The 18,963-nt window shown below is 35.4% G+C and overlaps 1 protein-coding gene across 1 annotated transcript in view; it reads left to right on the top strand.

Annotated features, from left to right (window-relative positions):
- Nucleotides 1-18,963, top strand: part of Epha6 (EPH receptor A6) — a 921,293-nt gene that overhangs the window by 26,734 nt on the left and 875,596 nt on the right. The gene's annotated exons all lie outside the window — the stretch shown is intronic.

The following is an 18,963-nucleotide window of genomic DNA, read 5'->3' as shown; positions in this document are numbered from 1 at the left end:
GGGTGTCTGACATTGCCAAACAGTGCCTGTCCTTAGATAGTCCCCATGATCACTTTAACCTTGCATTTTTTCATGCCTATAAAACCAGCACTCCCTGGAAGATGTTGTCAATGTCTAGTGTCAGCTGTGAAGTATCCTGGCCTACCTGCAACAGAACTATGTCAGCTTCTCTGTGCTGATCCTGAGGAAATAATTTCACAGGCAGTTGCTTTCAAGCACCAGGGAAAGCCACCCGCATTTTAGGCTTAATTCCTTTTTAATAAATTTAGACCTTTACAAGATGAAACCTTCCATGGTTGGTTGTGGCTGGGGGGATGGGGTTAGAATTTGGCCTTCAGGACATTACTCTTACAACCCAGTATTGTTTTGAAGGTTTCTTTTCAGTAGTGTTGATCTGCTTAACAATTATAGCTTTCTCAGCACCAGCCTGAATTCTCTTCTTTCATGAAATTTCCTCTACCAAATAAACTAATCCATTACCCTTAAGTCCAACCTCACGTGTGTTCTCTAGACACAGGAAGAATGTGGCTAGATTCTTGGTAAAATAACAGAGAAACAAACCATAGTCTATTTTTTTTCCACAGAGTCTTTCCCCAACCCTGAAACTTCATTACCTCACACCTCCATAGTCTGTTTCTCACAGCATGGCCATCTTTCAATCTCCCCCTGGATTGGCCAATTAAGCTCTGTCAAAAGGATTCATCAGCTTTCCTAGTCCAAAGTTGGAAACTCTTCCACATTTCTACCACAAAACAGTTCCGAAGGCTTAAAGCCACATGATCATGGTTATTACAGCAATGACCCCACTTATTTGTACCAATGTCTGTCTTAGTCTTATTTCCCATTGCTATGATAAAATGCCCTAACAAAAGCATCTTGAGGAGGAAGAGACATACTTATGTCACAATTCAAGGTAGCACTCCATTGTGGCAGAGAACTCAAGCGGTAAGAGACTAGGTGAACTGGTCAAATTACATCTGCAGTCAAAGCAGGAATCAATGAATTGATGTATACCTGCTGTAGCTCAGCTACCTTTTTTCTTTTCCTTCAATTCAGGGCCCAGCCTATGGCAATAGTAATATGAGTGCTACCTTCATTTGGAGCAGATAACTTTGTATCTTAGTTACTATAATCAAAATACACCCCGCCCCCAGACATCATACTGGCCCTTCTCTTATGTTATTTTAGATTATGGCAAGTTTACAATTAAAAGTAAGACATCACAGAATTTTTTCCAATAGTATTACCATTTTGGTTCCTATTTACTGCAGCAAAGTATTTTTATGACTTAAAATGATTACGGGCTGGATGGTAGTGGTGCAGATCTTTAATCCCAGCACTTGAGAGGCAAAGCCAATGGATCTCTGTGAGTTTGAGGCCAGCCTGGTCTGCAGAGCAAGTTCCAGGACAGGCTCCAAAGTGACACAGAGAAACTCTTTCTTGAAAAACCAAAATATAAATAAATAAATAGATAGATAGATAGATAGATAAATAAATAAATAAATAAAATGATTATGAAACAGTTTCAGGTAAATGCATTTTGTTTATTGTGTTATTAAAAAACAATAAAATACTTCACAATCAAAATACAAGGCAGTATCTTCTTTTGATTTGAGAATATTTAATTCAAAACTAATTAAAAAATAAGAGTTCTCTAAATATTTAATATACATCTAACAATGAAAGCTTGTCTGTTTTGTATAGGACATATTCATAGTTTAGTATCTGGAATAAATGTATCCAGTTTGATCTAAGATTGTCAGTGGTTCATGTTGTGCTTTTATTTTTATCTCGAAAAGGAAATAATGCTTTTCAAGTTCTAATCTGCTAGTAGATTATTTTGATGTTGAAAGTCTTCCTCTCAAATGAATCTCTGTTTACATACAACTGGCATCATTTTTTATCCTTTAAATTGAACTGAATCACTTATCATGCTTCCTATTTTAATTATCAGCCATCTGTGGGTAGATATTTAATACTATGTGACTGAGAACAAGCAAGTTCACCTAGCTGATGGTCCCCCACTGAGACAGGCTGCTAAAGTGTTCACTTTATGTTCACATTCTTTTTGCTTGTCTTGTGGAAATATATTTTACACATTTATCTTGAAACCACATATTGAAAGTCCCCCTCTAAAATTTTTTCAAGTATGCATTTAAAGCTTAGTATATTCTGAGAAAAACCAAGTAATCTTATTGGAAAATACTATTTAAAATTTATTTGAAAGCAAAATACTACTTGATTATGCATGGAGAGATATATCTACTTATCTCTCCATAGATGACAATAGGTAGGTAGATAGATAGATGATAGATAGATAGATAGATAGGTAGATAGGTAGATATGTAGATGTTGTAATTAGTATTTTAAAATGGTCTCCCTAGAAGTTAGTAAAATGCTTTGGAGACCGTAGTTGTTAGTGTCACTAAGAATACAAGGAAAAACAAAGATTTCTGATAAACAATGGTTAAAATTTAGTCAGTATGACATAATATTTTTGTTGTTGTTTATGTTGTGGTCACTGCCAGACACTTGTGACCACATGCAGTAAATCTATTAACATGTTTCAGACAGATGGAGAACTAAATCTTTCAGCTTCTTTATAAAAGCAACCACTCTGGCCACTGAAGGAACAATATATTTATGGTTCAGGGATTGACAATGAGAAATTGATTAGGACATGATTGCCATCATGCAGGCAAGAGTTTATGGTGACTTAAACTAGAGCAGTGACAATTATCACTGAAAGGGTGGACAGAATTTAAGAGACTTTACACTAAACTTGTAGTGTTCTGTTCTAGTTCAGAGGTAAGTTGTGAGATTTAACTCAGAGGTCATGGGAGTTTGAAAATCTGTATATATATTTTTTGAGAAGCAGGATGACTTCTTCAGTTTGTCTTTCTGATAAGAGGTAATCTAATTGTTTTTCTTAGAAAACATACATAATCAGTTGTTGAGGTTGATGTTATCTATGTATCTCTAATTGATGTGTTCAGAATTGTTCTGTTTTCTCTCAACATTGATTTTGCGTAATGGTACTGTTCCTTTCACTTTTGATAGCTCAAAACGTGTGTCAACAGTCCAAACTATTCTCTCAGTATGTTTACTATAATTCACTCCATGGTAAAAGTCCTGGGCCAGAGAGTTCTAGTGAGTATGGCTTTTTTACGGCTGCCAAGAAACCAGGAGAAAAATACTTGCTTACTCACATTCTCTGGTGAGAGGCAGCCCCCTTTCCATTTTAAGATTTCTCCAGAAAAAGATGATAGGGTTTAGGAATGAAGCATTCTTTCATTCCTGAGGTCTTAGGCATCAAAATGTCTTTCAGAAACTCTTTATATTTCTATTTTATTTTTCACTCACAAAATCACACTTTTAGTGTGATACCATGTAATATTTTACATGTATACATTGTGAATAATCTAATCAGACCAATTAGTGTACAAATTACCTTAAATATTTATCTTTTTTTTTTTTGTTTTTTTTTGTTTTTTTTTTTTTTTGTTTGTTTTTTTGTTTTTCGAGACAGGGTTTCTCTGCGTAGCTTTGCGCCTTTCCTGGAGCTCACTTGGTAGCCCAGGCTGGCCTCGAACTCACAGAGATCCGCCTGGCTCTGCCTCCCGAGTGCTGGGATTAAAGGCGTGCGCCACCACCGCCCGGCCAATATTTATCTTTTTTAATAGTGAATATAATTTGAAATCTCTTTTAGCTACTTAAAATATATATGCTTTATTTTAAAGTATACTTAATTTATTTCTTGATATTTCAATATACATTGCATAATGTATTATGATCATCTCCCATTCCATTTTCTTCCCTGAATTCTCCTTGTCATCCAACTTGTGGATATCCCACCTTCATATCCTCCTCTATGTCTTTTATATATTACACAACATCCAATTAGTATGGCCTCTGTGAACATGGGTTAGTCAGGGTGAGATCTCAAAAGATTTTCTTCTAATGGTAACCTTATGCTCATTGACCAGTGCCTACTTTTTCCTCTATTCTCTGTATCCAGTATTTGTTGTCACCTTTCTGTTCCTTTCTTCTTAGAGTTTGACATTTTAAAATTCTACAAGAGAGATCACATAGTGTTTTCTTATCTACCTGGTTTATTTTTTATGACATAGCATCATCAAGTTCATTCATGTTACTAAAATCAACAGAATTCCCTGATTTTGTACACCAGAATAACTTCCCATTCATACCACATTTTATAAATCCATTCATAGGCTGTTGGACGTGTTGATTGTCTCCATATACTGGCTGTTGTGAATACAGCTCTAGTGAACATGGGTGCACAGACATCTCTCCCACCTACAAATGTATCTTTTGTATATTTACTCACTGGGAGGATTGTAGGAAACTCAGTCAAAGCATGTCAGAGCTAGAAGTTCTATCAGTCTCCTAGAGAAAATGGTGATCCTCATTCCTGGTCTCAGGAGGAATTACCAAGGTTGACCTTTGTAAGAAGCAAGATTGTGTTCATCAAACCAAGAATCAGAATTTGCTGATGTTTCTCTGATCCTTTATTTTCACCCAGTGTGAGAAGACAAGAGTTATAGATGGCATTTATGATGACAGAAAAAAATCAAAAGTTTCATATCTATGCAGATTATATCTAAAAGTTCAGGTTCCTTAACCTCTAGTTGATATTTTTCTTAGTACTACATTTTAACTGCAATCTTACATCAGAATAAACTACAATTAAAAGGCATGTTAAATTTAAATTCTGTGCTAATTTTCACTACTAATTAATTTATATACCTAATAGTGAGCACCAGGAACTTTGTTTATTGCAGCATAGCTCATTTTACCATTTCCTTTAGAAAATTCTTTGGTTACCCTTATAAATCCAAGTTCAATGTAAAGAGAGTATTTCTCTATAAATAAAACCAGGAGCATTATTTTGTCCAGATCAGAACAGTATAGAAAATATTTTGCTTATGTAACATTTGAATTAAATATATTTGCTTGGCCTCTGATGGCTACTTCTCTTAACTATTTTTTTTAAATATCAGTATCAGCTTATCTCTGCAATCAAATTTTCAACTCTGTATTTTTAAACTTTGGTTCAAGCAGAAATTTTTAATATGGTACTCAATTATAATCCCAATTCAAATAAACAATTCATATTTTGTCATACATCATTAGAAGCTCAATTTGAAAGCAGAATACATGTTTAGCTTCTGAGACCTCCATGTGCAGGATTTTCCTTGTCAAATTCAAACTTGTCATCTGTTGTTTTTTTGCTTGTCAGAGTAAAGCTGTTAATGCTTTGGAATTGTTCTAGTTTCATATCTATAGCTGCACAAAGAATTCATTCTAAAAACAACCTACAGGAGAGAAGTTTGTATTTCAGCTTATAATTCCAAGTTAGAGTCCATCATTGTGTAGACGTCAAGGCAGGAAATTCAAACTGCTGGTCCCACCACACTCACAGTTGAAATTACAGCATAGTAAATGCATACATGCTTTGCCTCACTTATTTGTGCTCAGCTCAGTCTCTCCCATCTTAAACAGTTCAAGATTCCCTCACTGGGGAATGAAACCCTCCCACTGTGATGGGTTTCTCATATCAGTTACCTTAATTAAAACATCCTGCCACCACAGACATCCCTCTGGCCAACCTAGTGTAGAACATTTCTCATTGGGGCTCTCTGCCCATGTGACTCTTGGGTGTGTCAGCTTGGTGGAAGCTAACCATCTCCCTCAGCTATCTTCTGATGCTGTGAAAAACACCTTGTCCAGAAACAACTTACAGAAGGAAGTTTGTTTGGGGTTTCTAATTCCAGAGGGATAATTGTGCATCAAGGTGGGAGGCATACAAGCAAGTGGTTATAACTGATATTTTATACTTGCCAGTGAAAACATAATATAGTGAAGTTTGACTGGATCAAACCTTCTTGATCAAGCTATCTTCATTGTAACTAGAAGTTTGTTTTGCACTTCACATCTATAAAGCCTCAGGGCCATGTTTTCTTCTAGAAATGACTAACAAAAGCACTTTGGAACCTGACAGCTAACTGAAGATACATTATCTGTGTGACATATGTTGTTGGAAGCACATTTATTTCAATAAATATGCTTAAATTATAGATTGAGGACATTTGTAGAACTCTTTCTTTAAGAAAGTCAGATTCACACAGAAACAGAAGCATGTTGGTCAATTATTTTTTTTAATTATGCTGGAGGGGTAGCAGAGGACAGGAACCATAGTATTGTTAGATAGCAGCAAAAGAAACTCTGTTAGTGATTCACAGAAAAAAGAAGTGTTGAATCAGAGTGCACAGGATGCTGTCTAGAGAAATTATTTGGCAATTACAATTGGGCTAAGTTGAATGTCTATGTATTATTGTTGTTCATATACCTGGTTTAGTGTTTGTTTATCAAAGATCTTAAAGCAAAGTGTATGTATTAGAGAAACACCAGAACTACTTAGTGATTTGTGATATCCAAATATATTTATGTAATAGTGTATGGTATTTTAGACTTGTAGAACCCTTTCCCATTGAATCATTCTTTATTAAACTGGGCTGTTATTGGCAGGAGGACAAAAATATCCTTTTGTCAGAATAGAGAACTTTCAAGGTCTTTAAACTTCCTTGAAGTACAAGGAGGTTAATCTTGTATGTTCCTTCAAATCCCTGGACTTTCTGACCTTTTAGCCAAGATAAACCATATTGCATCCCTGCAGCTTTGTGACTAAATCTCTAACTTGTTTCTATAAACTTGACCCCCAGACAATGAAAATGAGCACATTATTGTCCACTTCAAGACATATGAACTTTTTTCCACACCTTCACTTAAATTTGCCCTGTTTGATCCATGACTGGATAAAACAATAAAGGCCTCATTTTATCCTTTTGTCTTTCTTTGTTATCATTGCTTCAAATGAGACCAGGCTCTGTATATGTGCTAACCATCCTCTTATTATCAGAGTTTTCTGTCCAACAGGTCTTACATTGTGTGATACATGATATGAATAGACTGAATATGTCACATGTGTATGTGATTGTTCAAGTAGTTTACCTGTATATATTAAAAATATATCTTGAGTAAAATTGTCATATTTGGAAAATAAAATGCAGTGACATTATCTAGTATATTTTAAAATTTCCACTAATTATGAATGACATTAAACTTAACTTTTATAAATCTTGAATTGTATCATACTAATACATATATTTCTATTGATGAATTATTTACTTTTTCAAGGCCAATTATACAGAATATCTGAATTTTGGTTAGGTAAGTCCAGGTTGTGTTATGATTTTTATCAGAAAATGTTTACATTCTAATTAAGTATAAAAGAGCTATATCATCAGGTGATGATGAAATAAGAACTTTCACAGTCAATTGTGGGGTATAATTGGCAATAATTCTGGTAGAACTTGAATGTAAGAATGTAAGAGAGAAATACTACTACTTCCAGAGAAAAGATAAGAGACCAAGATAAGTGGCATGAAAAAAAGGCCATCAAGCCGGGCAGTGGTGGCGCATGCCTTTAATCCCAGCACTTGGGAGGCAGAGCCAGGCGGGTCTCTGTGAGTTCGAGGCCAGCCTGGACTACCAAGTGAGTTCCAGGAAAAGGCGCAAAGCTACACAGAGAAACCCTGTCTCGAAAAAGGAAAAAAAAAAAAAAGAAAAAAAAAAAAGAAAAAAAGGCCATCAACTGAACTAAAAAGTTGACCAAGATGATTCTACCAGTCATACTTACATTCTTAGGAAGGCTGATTCCCAATTCATCAGTTTCTGTAGGACTAAAGGATAAGATGAAAACAAATCATACACTAACTAAGGCAAAGTCTGAACATGAAAAGATAAAAGAAATGAAACTCATTGTTTGCTCTGTGAAGTCATAGTTGTCACGTCTCTACTGTCATTCCAGCACTAATATTAGTACAAAGACAAAAGAAATATTCTTGTATTAATGAGTGATTGTTTGAAATAAATAAAAAATGTCTTCAAGAAAGTAGCTTTTATGATCAAAGAGGAAAATTAATTTCCAGATTTAATTTCTTCCATTTAAATAACATAATTAAGAGACTGAATATGAAAAATATAAATTGCATTTTTTCCAATATACTTAGAATTCAAAGTGGGGTTTTAAAAGACACTTATTAATTTAGTGAGCAAGCATGTTAGGGTTAGTCCCATGCTGTGCACAATTACATCCATGCAGAGTGACTCCATGAACTATAATACAAAGGCTTACTATCCATCAAATACAACAACGCCTCAGAGCTATAGCACTGTTGACGCCTCTCTACTAAAGTCCATCCAGTTCTCTTGGTAATTGTTCTCAGTAGATGTTGCTGGAAGGAGACAGACAGATAGACAAAGAAAGACAGAGAGAGAGAGAGAGAGAGAGAGAGAGAGAGAGAGAGAGAGAGAGAGAGAGAGAGAGAAGGTTTGCATGCTATGTATTGCTTGTTTTAGCTTTCTAACATTCATCAGTAAAATTTAATGATAAGTTTCTAATTTATACCTGCTATGAAAAGTGATATAGTACTTACATCACTACTTAACAAGTTCTTCCTTGATGTGACCATGAAAAGGGAAACTGGACATATTTCTAAGTCTTTAATAAATTATTAAGTCTGTAAGTTTTCACTTATTGTCAGGAAGTCTACTTCTACTGGACACTAAATTCTGAATAACCTATTCCTCTGATTCAGACTAGATATTATCTACAGGAACAGTTCCAGGATACATTATGAGATCCAGGGATGATTGGTTAATTTCTCATAAGCAGTAATGGTGACATGCATTAAAATATTTGACTGAAAATTGAGTGATGAATCATTACTCTCCATAAAAATTGAAAGTAAAATTATAGATATTTAAAAGTCATTCATCTGAATACTTGGAGAAAGCAAATCATAAACCTTACATCTGTTACACAGTGATTTTTAAACTTTTTATTCTGTGAGTTAATGATTAAAATACATTGAAAAGAAAACTTGACTATAAAATATAAAATTTAGATTAAGATTAATTACACTGGTTTCAGTGTAAAATTATTTTGTTGGTTTTAAAATATTTTTGTTACATTTAATTACTATAGTGTTTTGTATCATGTGTGTGTGCGCGTGTGTGTGTGTGTGTGTGTGTGTGTGTGTGTGTGTGTTTATGTGTGTGTGTGAGTGTGTACACCAAGTCATGCACATGGAGATCAGAGGACAGCTTCTAAGATTCAGTTCTTTTTTCTTCTTCCCATGTGGGTCCTTGGCTTGAGCTCAGGTCATCATGTTTGGCACAATTATACACTCCTAAGCCTTTACCTACTCTTCTAGTTTATTTCATGATGTTGAGATAAAGCACTCTGATATAATGAAAAAAAAGGAGAGGAAAGGGTTTATTTGGCTCGTACTTCCAGGTCACAACCCATTATTAAGGAATGTCAGGACAGGAACTCAATCAGGAACCTAAGGAAATCACAGAGGAAAGTTGCTTTCTCACTTTCTCACTAGCTAATGTTCAGCAGGATTTCCTCTATAGCTCATGACCACCTGACTAGAGATGGTACTATTCACAGTGGGCTGGGCCCTCTGCATTATTTAACTATCAAAACAACACTTCACTGACGTGCCTGTCAGCTAAACTGGACATGACATTTCTTCCCTTAAGGTTCCCTCTTCCCAGATGCCTCTAGGTTCTGTCAAGGTGACAATAAAAATTAGGATACCCACTGAGCCTGCTCAATGATCCTAAAAAATCTCCAGAGAAAAAGTAGGTAAACAGATTAAAATAAGAGTTAAGATGAGGCTGAGCATTCATAACTAAAAAAAAAAAAAAGAGAGAGAGAGACAGAGAGACAGAGAGACAGAGAGACAGAGAAACGGAAAAGGTAGGAACGATGCATGTTGCCTGCCTTTATGAAATACTGACATGCAGGATTACTCTTTGTTAGCAATCATCTATAGTGACACTCATGCAGGTGTTCTTATATTATTTTTTGAAAGTCAGTGCTCTTGAGAAAATAGAGGAAAATGATTACAAGTGCTTAGCTTTCCATTATAACTGTTTTAGTGTTTAGTTTTACTAAGCCAAATATGTTTGAAAAAATTGATATAGAATGAACTCCTTAAATAATTTTATAATTTTGATATGTGAACATGATGCTTAGTAGCACCCTTGGTAGCTTGAGAAAGTGAGTTAAAGCCATCTAGATCGTATACTTACAGCAACCCAAACATGAAATAAAAAGCAATCAGTAGAACACTGGTAAGAGACTACATGTACAGTCTGTAGTAACTCCAGACATCTACACCCCACAAATTACAACACTAATGTATCACCAAGTGATATCTGTGGGAGCCCATTTTCAGGTTTTTAGTGGCTTTACCCAGCAGGTCCGCATAGAGGGCATGATTAGATCACAGGCCTGAGTGCAGGTGTCTGAGATACCCTGCACTTGGCTGTGCTGGGGGGAGGTCTTTTGCTCCACCCCTTGGCGTTTCTATAAATACCCTAGGGCAGAGACAGTCAGTGCCCATTGGAATAAGTTCCAGGCCCTCTGGAGGCTATCCTGTACTTTTTTTTTTCTATCTGTCTCCACATTCTAAATCCTCCTATCTAATATTTACTGCTGCTCTCACTCAAAAAAACTCTGGGGAGCCGTGAGGTTGGTGGGTAAACACCCCGCATATCCCCACATCTCTTATCGTTTTTTATTTTGAGACAGAGTCTCACTAAGTTGTCCACACAATCCATGAACTTTGCAATCCTTCTGCTTCAGCCTCCTGGGTAGCTGAGATAAAAGGCTTGAACCACCAGGCTTGGCAAAAACAATCTTAAATGACATTTCAAACCATAGCCAGTCTACTTGGAGGTCTTCTGTAATATTATGGCAAAGATGGAGAGTATGTTTTGAGTTCCAGAGTTCAACTGCATTGTAATACATTTGTCCCCCAAGGTGGATGTGTGTCTCTTTTGGAGGACACCACAGCCCTGTGCACTTGCTCATCAGTTCACTCTGATTTCTCTCAAACCTGTGTCTCTCCCATTTTTCTCCCAAACCTCAACCAGTAGAGTGAAGGACTCTTTGTTTTTGTAATGGATTTATCTTATGCTGTTAAGGAAATAAGGTTAATACTGACTGTTAATAAAAATTTGTTTTAAGCAAGCCTCATTAGTGAATAAAAATTATATGTGTAATTCATTGTGGTCTGTTTAGCAAAAATTCCTCTGGTGTTATCTCAGTGCACTCTCAACCATCAGTGGCTAATTGTCCAGCCCTTGCCTATAAAGAGACATGATGAGAAAGTGTTTCCAACACACACAGAGGACAAATTAATGTTTTTTTTTTTTTTGTTGTTGTTGTTTTATTTTTGTTTTTGTTTTGTTTTTACTTTCAGGATAGTAAGAAGACATGAGGGCATGATAAATATCCATGACAAGCAAGGCACATTTTAACATTTTTTTTATTAATTTTTGGAAAAATAGTCATAATAAGAAATAGAAGAGAGCAATCATAGTCTTGAAGAATTGATTGGACACACTGTTTTCAGATAACTATATAAATATAGTTGCCTTATATATTTACTACAAATTATAAGATCAAGGAACACTTAAATATTCATGAATCCAGGGATCAGGAAAATAATTACTCAACAGTTACTTTTGTTAAGTATGTTAGAGAAGCAATGGCATGAAAACATGGGTTTCTGGTATATTTCTGAACGTGTGGGAACTGTGGAAACCAAATTTCCATCATCCTGAAAGATGTGTAATGGAATTACTAGAAGTCCTTTGCAGTTTGATTTGGTCAGGGAAAGGAGGTGAGTAGAGTAAAAATGAATAAACTCAATCGCTGAGTGCATGTAATTGATCGTTTAATAGATACTCATTGTACTGAAAGCTTGTGTTAGGAGCTAGGTACTGTAATAGGGTGTTTCATGAGCACACAAGTTTTTGAGCATAGCAAACAGTAGTAACTTGATGAACATGTAGTAGCTGGGAATGTAACTATTTATCCCACATGGGCTTTATTTTTGAATATCCATTGGTACATATTGTTCATTTTTCATAGGTATTTTAAGTTCATGTATAGCAAGTATATAGTTTTAATTATTTCCCTGCAATGAAATTATACTAACTTGTAAAAACACCCTAAATGGGTAACAGTACTCATAAATAAAGTATTAAAACTCTTTTTAATTTTTTTGCTAACCATTTACTCAAATTCCATTTTTCTTAGGAAAGATCTTAGAGAAAGTGAAAAACTAGTGGTGACCCTGCATTCACCATAAAACATGTAAATCTTCAAGTTTTATTAGCTTCATTTGAAAATTTTATTGACTGTCACTGCTGCCATGCTTTATATAATACTGAGAGCTTCGTTCTAAACTGTCCAAGAATTCCTTGAGATAGGTAAATTGGCCATGTAGCTAGACTTACAAAATAAGATGTATTTTTGCCAGTAGATTCCATTCATTTATAAAATATTATTATTATTATTATTATTATTATTATTATTATTGAAAAATAGGTATTGCTGTGCAGCTCAAGTTAGCCCTCTTGCCTCCTGGACCTCAATGTTGGGATTTCAAGTATACATCTCCACACCCAGCTTATGGTTATGTTTCTTATAAAAAAATTTCTAAAGTTGGCATCCCATTTTAAACACATGAAAATATTTGGGTCCTACCATTTTTTTACTTTCACAAATGTAATTTACTTTATGGCTTTAGAGACATACAGTCAGTGTGATCACCGTAAGAAAAGAAAGAAGGGAGATTGATTTCCTAAGAGAATATAAGTGCTTAGCAAAATTACTTATAAATATGACTCAAATTTATCTTAAATCCTTAGATCCAGAAAATGTCCAGGTACAAGTAGCTTAGCCAAAGTTAGAGCTGTCTTTGTGAGCAGCCTCTAAAGCTGAAGTAAATAAGACTTGGAGTTGAGCTTCCCAGAAGTTTTTAATTCGGAAATCAATTGTGGACTACACACGTCCACAGCCTTCTGCTGTAAGGCTTGTTCATTGCCTTTATTGCACTTGAGCAGATGAGGCGTGAAATATTGTAAGATACAAAGGAAAGAACTTTAAAAATGTCTCCTTAAGCCTATTTATTATTCAGTACCAACATGGATGACCCTTGTTCCTATTTATTCATTTCATGCTGTGGAAGAACAGGCAGGAAGTTGAGATCTCAAAATCAGACATAATAATATCGCAGGGTTTTTTGCTTTGTTTTGTTTTTCTTTCATGTCAGGTGATTATATAAAATCATCTAACCTTTCCCATCTTCCAGTGCCTATTTTATCATAGCTCACTAGAACCCTTCAGTCAGAAAAATAGGAGAGCCAGGTGTGTTGGTACAATCCTATGTCTGAACCATCACTTCCTGGCTTCCGTGCTTGCGCTGTGGACGGCGGTATTTAGTATTTCCCCAGCTCTTATCCCTGATGGCATTCACAGTGTACAAGTGGCACTGAGCAGTGTTTAGGGCTTATACTCAGGATATTTTTAAATGCAAGCCTATCTGGCTATTACTTCAAATGCTTCGATTTCTTCCTACTTGGGCTTCCCAAGTGTTCTTATACTCAAAGTCCATTTCTTAACCACAAAGAATAGAAATAAGAGTTAAAATACTTTTGGAATAGTAAATGAGGTACTGCACTTAAAATATACTTAGTAAAGTGCTTAACACACAAAAGTCATTCAAACTACGGTAGCTAAAATTATTATATCATGATACTGAGTTTATAAATATGACTCAAATTCACCTTAAATCCTTAGACCAAGAAAATGTCCAGGTACAAACAGCTGAAAATGTTAATTTGAGCATAATGACTCTGCTCCTTGTGTAGCATAATCATTTTTAAACTATTTTTTAGTATTAAAGATGTTTAGTTTCAACTACTACGATTAGGTGAGTTTGAGAAAATTGAAAGGAATTTTGTGAGTGTGTGTGTGTGTGTGTGTGTGTGTGTGTGTGTGTGTGTGTGAAGAGAGATGTTTTAGAGGACACTATAGTGATAATTCAGATATTAATATTTTTCTCTTTGTTTTGGATGCATAAGAATTATCAGAGAGCCTGTGACTGGTGTCCTGAGAAGGGAACACAGGGCAGAAGAGTTGCTGAGTCAGAACTAAGGAGGAAAGAGGGATGCTTTCGCACACTTTAGCAGTGTGCCATTTAAAAAGGCACATGTGAACAATGCCTCCCAGTTAGTCATGTTCAGCTTTTCCCCATCTCCCTAGATAAACATTACTAACTGGGAGGCATTTTTACTTAAGGTTATGTTTCCTGGGGCGGCGAGGCGGCAGGGGTTGGAGATGATCTACACAGGCATAAAAGAGAGTCATCTTTGACCATGTTCCAATCCCAGAGTCAGAAAAGCAAACTCAAGACTGAACTAGTCAGGAAATTTTTTCCTCTGACTGCTTAATCACTCACTTTCTGAGATTATTCTTGGTGAATCAGAAATAGCAACCTTGAATGGCAGGTTATGAGTAGCAGCTAACACCTACCCCTCTCACACTGCAAGCTTCCAGATCTCAAGCAAAACAAAACTGAAGGAGAGAAATCTGCAGAGTTGTGTGAAATTTGGATATTTGTATTGAACTAAATGTTTAAAATAAGGCATAATCAAAATTCACAATAAATAATTAAACCATCAGAGATTTCATTGGAATATGATATAAAATTAGCTCACAGAGTTGTTTTTTTTTTAAAGATCTGGAATAAAATCAAATAAAAATAAAAGAATTAAGCCCAGTGATTTTAAGTAAAATGACATAATTTTATATGATCCAATATGCCTTTAATAATATTATTATATAAAAACAGTGTGTGTGTGTGTGTGTGTGTGTGTGTGTGTGTGTGTGTGTGTGTGTTTTGATAAATTCCTCAACCTAAGTGCTACAGGACAAGTCTTATCCTGTAAAAACCTAAAGTAAGTTAAAAATACAAAATTTTCTTACAATATTATATAGCAATAGTGTGTGTGTGTGTGTGTGTGTGTGTGTGTGTGTGTGTGTGTGTGTGTATGTGTGTGTGTATATCCCTCACTTTTGATAAATTCCTCTATCTAAGTGCTACAGGACAAATCCTACCCTGTAAAAGCTTGAATTCAATTAAGAATACAGAATTTTCTTGCAGTTAATGATATAGAAATCTTATAACAAGAAAACAACATACCTGAAGACAGTGCCATCTGTTTTAATATGGAGGTAGCACTGATTGATCAACCTTATGTAAGTCTGATGTTTATCTACCTATTCCAAGTCTGTAATGTGAAACATAAAATTATGTTATATATTTCAGAAATCAACAAATGGTTGTGGTCAATATATCGTGCACTTTAATAAACTTATCTGGAGTCAGAGAACAGAACAGCTGCTAGACAGACATAGAGGCCAGGAAATGGTGGCACACACAACTTTAATCCTAGCATTTAGGAGGCAGAGATTCACCCGGATCTCTGTGAGTTCAAAGCCACAGTGGAAACAGCCAGGCACGGTGACACATGCTTTTAATCCCAGGAAGTGATGGCAGGAAGCAGAAAGGTATATAAGTCGTGAGGACCAAGAACTAGGTCCTACTTAAGCTTTTAGGCTTTTGAGCAGGAGTTCAGCTGAGATCCATTTGGATGAGGACACAGAGGCTTCCAGTTTGAGGAAATGAGATCAGCTGAGGAATTGGCAAGGTGAGGTGGCTGTGGCCTGTTCTGCTTCTCTGATCTTCCAGCATTCACCCTAATAACTGGCACTGGGTTTGCTTTTTATTAATAAGACCTTCTAACAGTGCTACAAATGGTATTAGAAAGAATGTAAATTATACAATGGATAAATACAGAATATCAACTTTGATGATGAAGAATTGTAAAGAGTAGAAATAGGTAGCTATTTGCCATTTCCCATAAGAAGTAGAAAGGCACATATACTTAGTGTTTCTAGGAGTGATATTTCACTGTTGTCTTGATCAGCTGAAGAAATTGTGTGTGTGTGTGTGTGTGTGTGTGTGTGTGTGTGTGTGTGTGTGTGTGTGTGAATGCCATCTCCCAAGAACACTCACTGGCCTGGATCTTACCCATTAGGCTTGGCTGAATTCTGTCAAGTCATAGGAATCCAATTTTCTTTCCTTCTCTGGAACTGGGATTACAGTTGTGCACCAACACATTTAGAATTTTAAATGAGTTCTGTGGGTAAAGCTCAGTTTCTCATACTTGCATAGCAAGAACTCTACCCATTGAGCCTTCTTTCCAACCCCAGAGAATTGCTCTTTTGCAAAGACACCTATCATTTCTCATCTGAGGACTTAGAACTTTAATGGTTCATTGTGCCAGCTTCTAGAAAAAAATAGTGAAGAGCATGACTACAATCTCTGAACTTATGAAACTTAGTCCATTTCACAGGGATAAGTGATTGAGTAGCTAGTAACAATGAAGTCATGCCTTTGGCATGGAAAGCATATTAGTCTGAGGAGGCCCATTAAATGAGCCACTTCCACACCATTAGGTGAAGGATATTGGGAGATCATTCTAGCAGGAATTTTTATGTAAGCTGAAACTGAGAGTGAGTAGAGAGTCATTAGGATAAGAGAATGTAGCTTGTGGGAAGGCCATAATAGTTAAGTCTTCGAGAAACAAATGTTTTGAGAAATAATTTCGGTAAGACCTGGGGCACTTAATTTAAGGAATTTTTCAATGGGGCTTGAGAGATGGGTGCAAGGCTCCTGTCATGACATGGAAACATACTGGCTACTTCAAAGTTGCTTGGAATATTTGAGTGATTTCAGGCCTTCACTGAGAAAAATGTTTAAGCCTCACCTAAGAGTTGTTTAAAGAATAGGAATGGTTATGAGCTGTGGTTTTGTTTGTTTAGATGTTTTCTCGGTTTCATTATTCGTAGAAATGAGGCAGTAGAATTTTACTGTAAAGTGTGATAGTTTGGAGTTGGTCAGAATATAAATCCAGGAAACCAAGAAAGGCCATTCTTCTCAACGAAAGTCCAATATGACGTAAAGATTCTCCTTTCTGAAGTTAATCTTTATAGACATGATGGATTAAAGATTTTTCTCTTTACATCACTTGATTTTAGAAATTTTAGATCTTGGGTGCCCTGCTTTTTTATACATTTACACAGTACACAGTATTAGCTACCTGGTCATCAATATGATCAAATATTTGATAGGAAGAGCTTATATCAGGACATGTTTATTGTGAAGCATGGCTTTAGAGGTTTCAGGGCATTGTGGAGAGAAATACTAGACATAGCAGAGAAAGTTTTAGAGACAATGCCACCCATTTCTCTGTATGAGATATAGCCGGCATTGAGGATGTATGTTTAAATTAATTTAAATAGAGTTCTATTTTGAGTAGCCACATATTGCTGATTATTCTTATTTTTGCTTCTTTGTTCAGAAAAAAACAGCAGACTCTTTCCTCGATAATAATGTGAAAGCTTGTCTCTATCGGGCTTCCATAGAAGGGACTTGCACTTTTCTAAGGGACAGTAGTGTGCCATTTAGACTTTCAGTTCTATCTCCAAGCAATAGTAATCATGGGTATAATTTAATATTTCATTTTATTTTATGAGACATTTTAGTTTCTACTAAACGTTTGAATTCATATAAAGCCTCACTCAGGGAGGAACTCTATAAAAGACATCATTCTGTACAATTTCAAATGACTGCTAAAGTGTCAAACCGGTAGGATCCCTATATTTAACTTTAGAGATGTTGCAGACTTCCTAGGTCTTTTAAAATAATTTTAAATGCAGTTTCATGTTTCCTTTCTTAGCTTTTCTTCAACCTAAGTGGCCATAATGCATTGGCTATTTTTGTGCATGTGTTAAGAGCATCCTCTAGGCTAGAGATGTAATTCAGGAGATGGAGTCCTTGCCTTATATGAACAAAGACTTGGCTGTGAGCAGAAGCATCACACAAGCTGTGAGTGCTGGCATCTGTCTGTCATCTCAGCACTCCAGAAGTGGAACCAGGAGAACAGCATGTTCAAGAAACCAGCCTTGGATACAGGAAAAAAAAAGATAAAAACCTTACCTATTTTTTCATAGATACTCCCTATTATCCATATGTTGGTTTCTTTATATTTGGAATTAGTAGAATCTATGCTATAGTTAGTGTTTTATCACACATATACACATATATACATGCATGTATATAATATATTAATATAAATATATTCACACACACATATATACATATCTGTTATATCATTTTGATTTTCCGTGAGTCCTATTGAAATTTATTTTTCTCAAATTGTTGAAGCTCCTGAATCATGTTTTTCTCTCTATAGCTGTTTATTCTCCTCCTCATAGGAGTAATATTTCAAGATTATTATTGTACCTTTGTCAGTATTCTCCCTCTGCTCCATTAATTTCCTTTGGTACAATCTGATACAAAAATATAAAGTACTTTCATTATTTATTGCTATTGGACCAATGGATTTATAATCATATGGCCATGACTACTCATTCTCCAAAGTGCTCTTCCCAACCTTGAAGCTACCAAAAGTATACTTTAATTCTTGTTTTTCCTAAATTTCTATTTTATTCAAATTTTGAGTCATTTATCAACTTCCAAGTTATCTATATTTTGTGTATTTTTACAAATATCAGTATATATTGTATATTTTTATTTTGTAGTTCCATTGAGTAACTTCATTGTTTTAAATTAAATTAAATTTAAATTCTGAAAACCTTTAGTTTTCAGAATAGCATGAGACTCCAGCAAAATTGAGAGGCTATTATTCATATTTTCAACACTCAGTCATAAGGAAGAATGTGGCATTAACATTCATAGTCTGTGGCCATAATGGGAGAACATTTACTGAAGGAAATCCATCCATTCTGTTAAAACTAAGATGATTCTTCTTAGGAAGTCATACATACAATTTTCAATAATATCTACGTATCTGTCTCTTCAGGCAAATTAGGGAAGGTTTTAAAAGCGAACATGAGGTAGGCCATGAGTTGTGATGAGGAAT

This window comes from Peromyscus maniculatus, chromosome 12 (genome assembly GCF_049852395.1).
Source record: "Peromyscus maniculatus bairdii isolate BWxNUB_F1_BW_parent chromosome 12, HU_Pman_BW_mat_3.1, whole genome shotgun sequence".
Taxonomy (NCBI): domain Eukaryota; kingdom Metazoa; phylum Chordata; class Mammalia; order Rodentia; family Cricetidae; genus Peromyscus; species Peromyscus maniculatus.
This window is presented reverse-complemented; position numbering and strand designations above follow the sequence as displayed.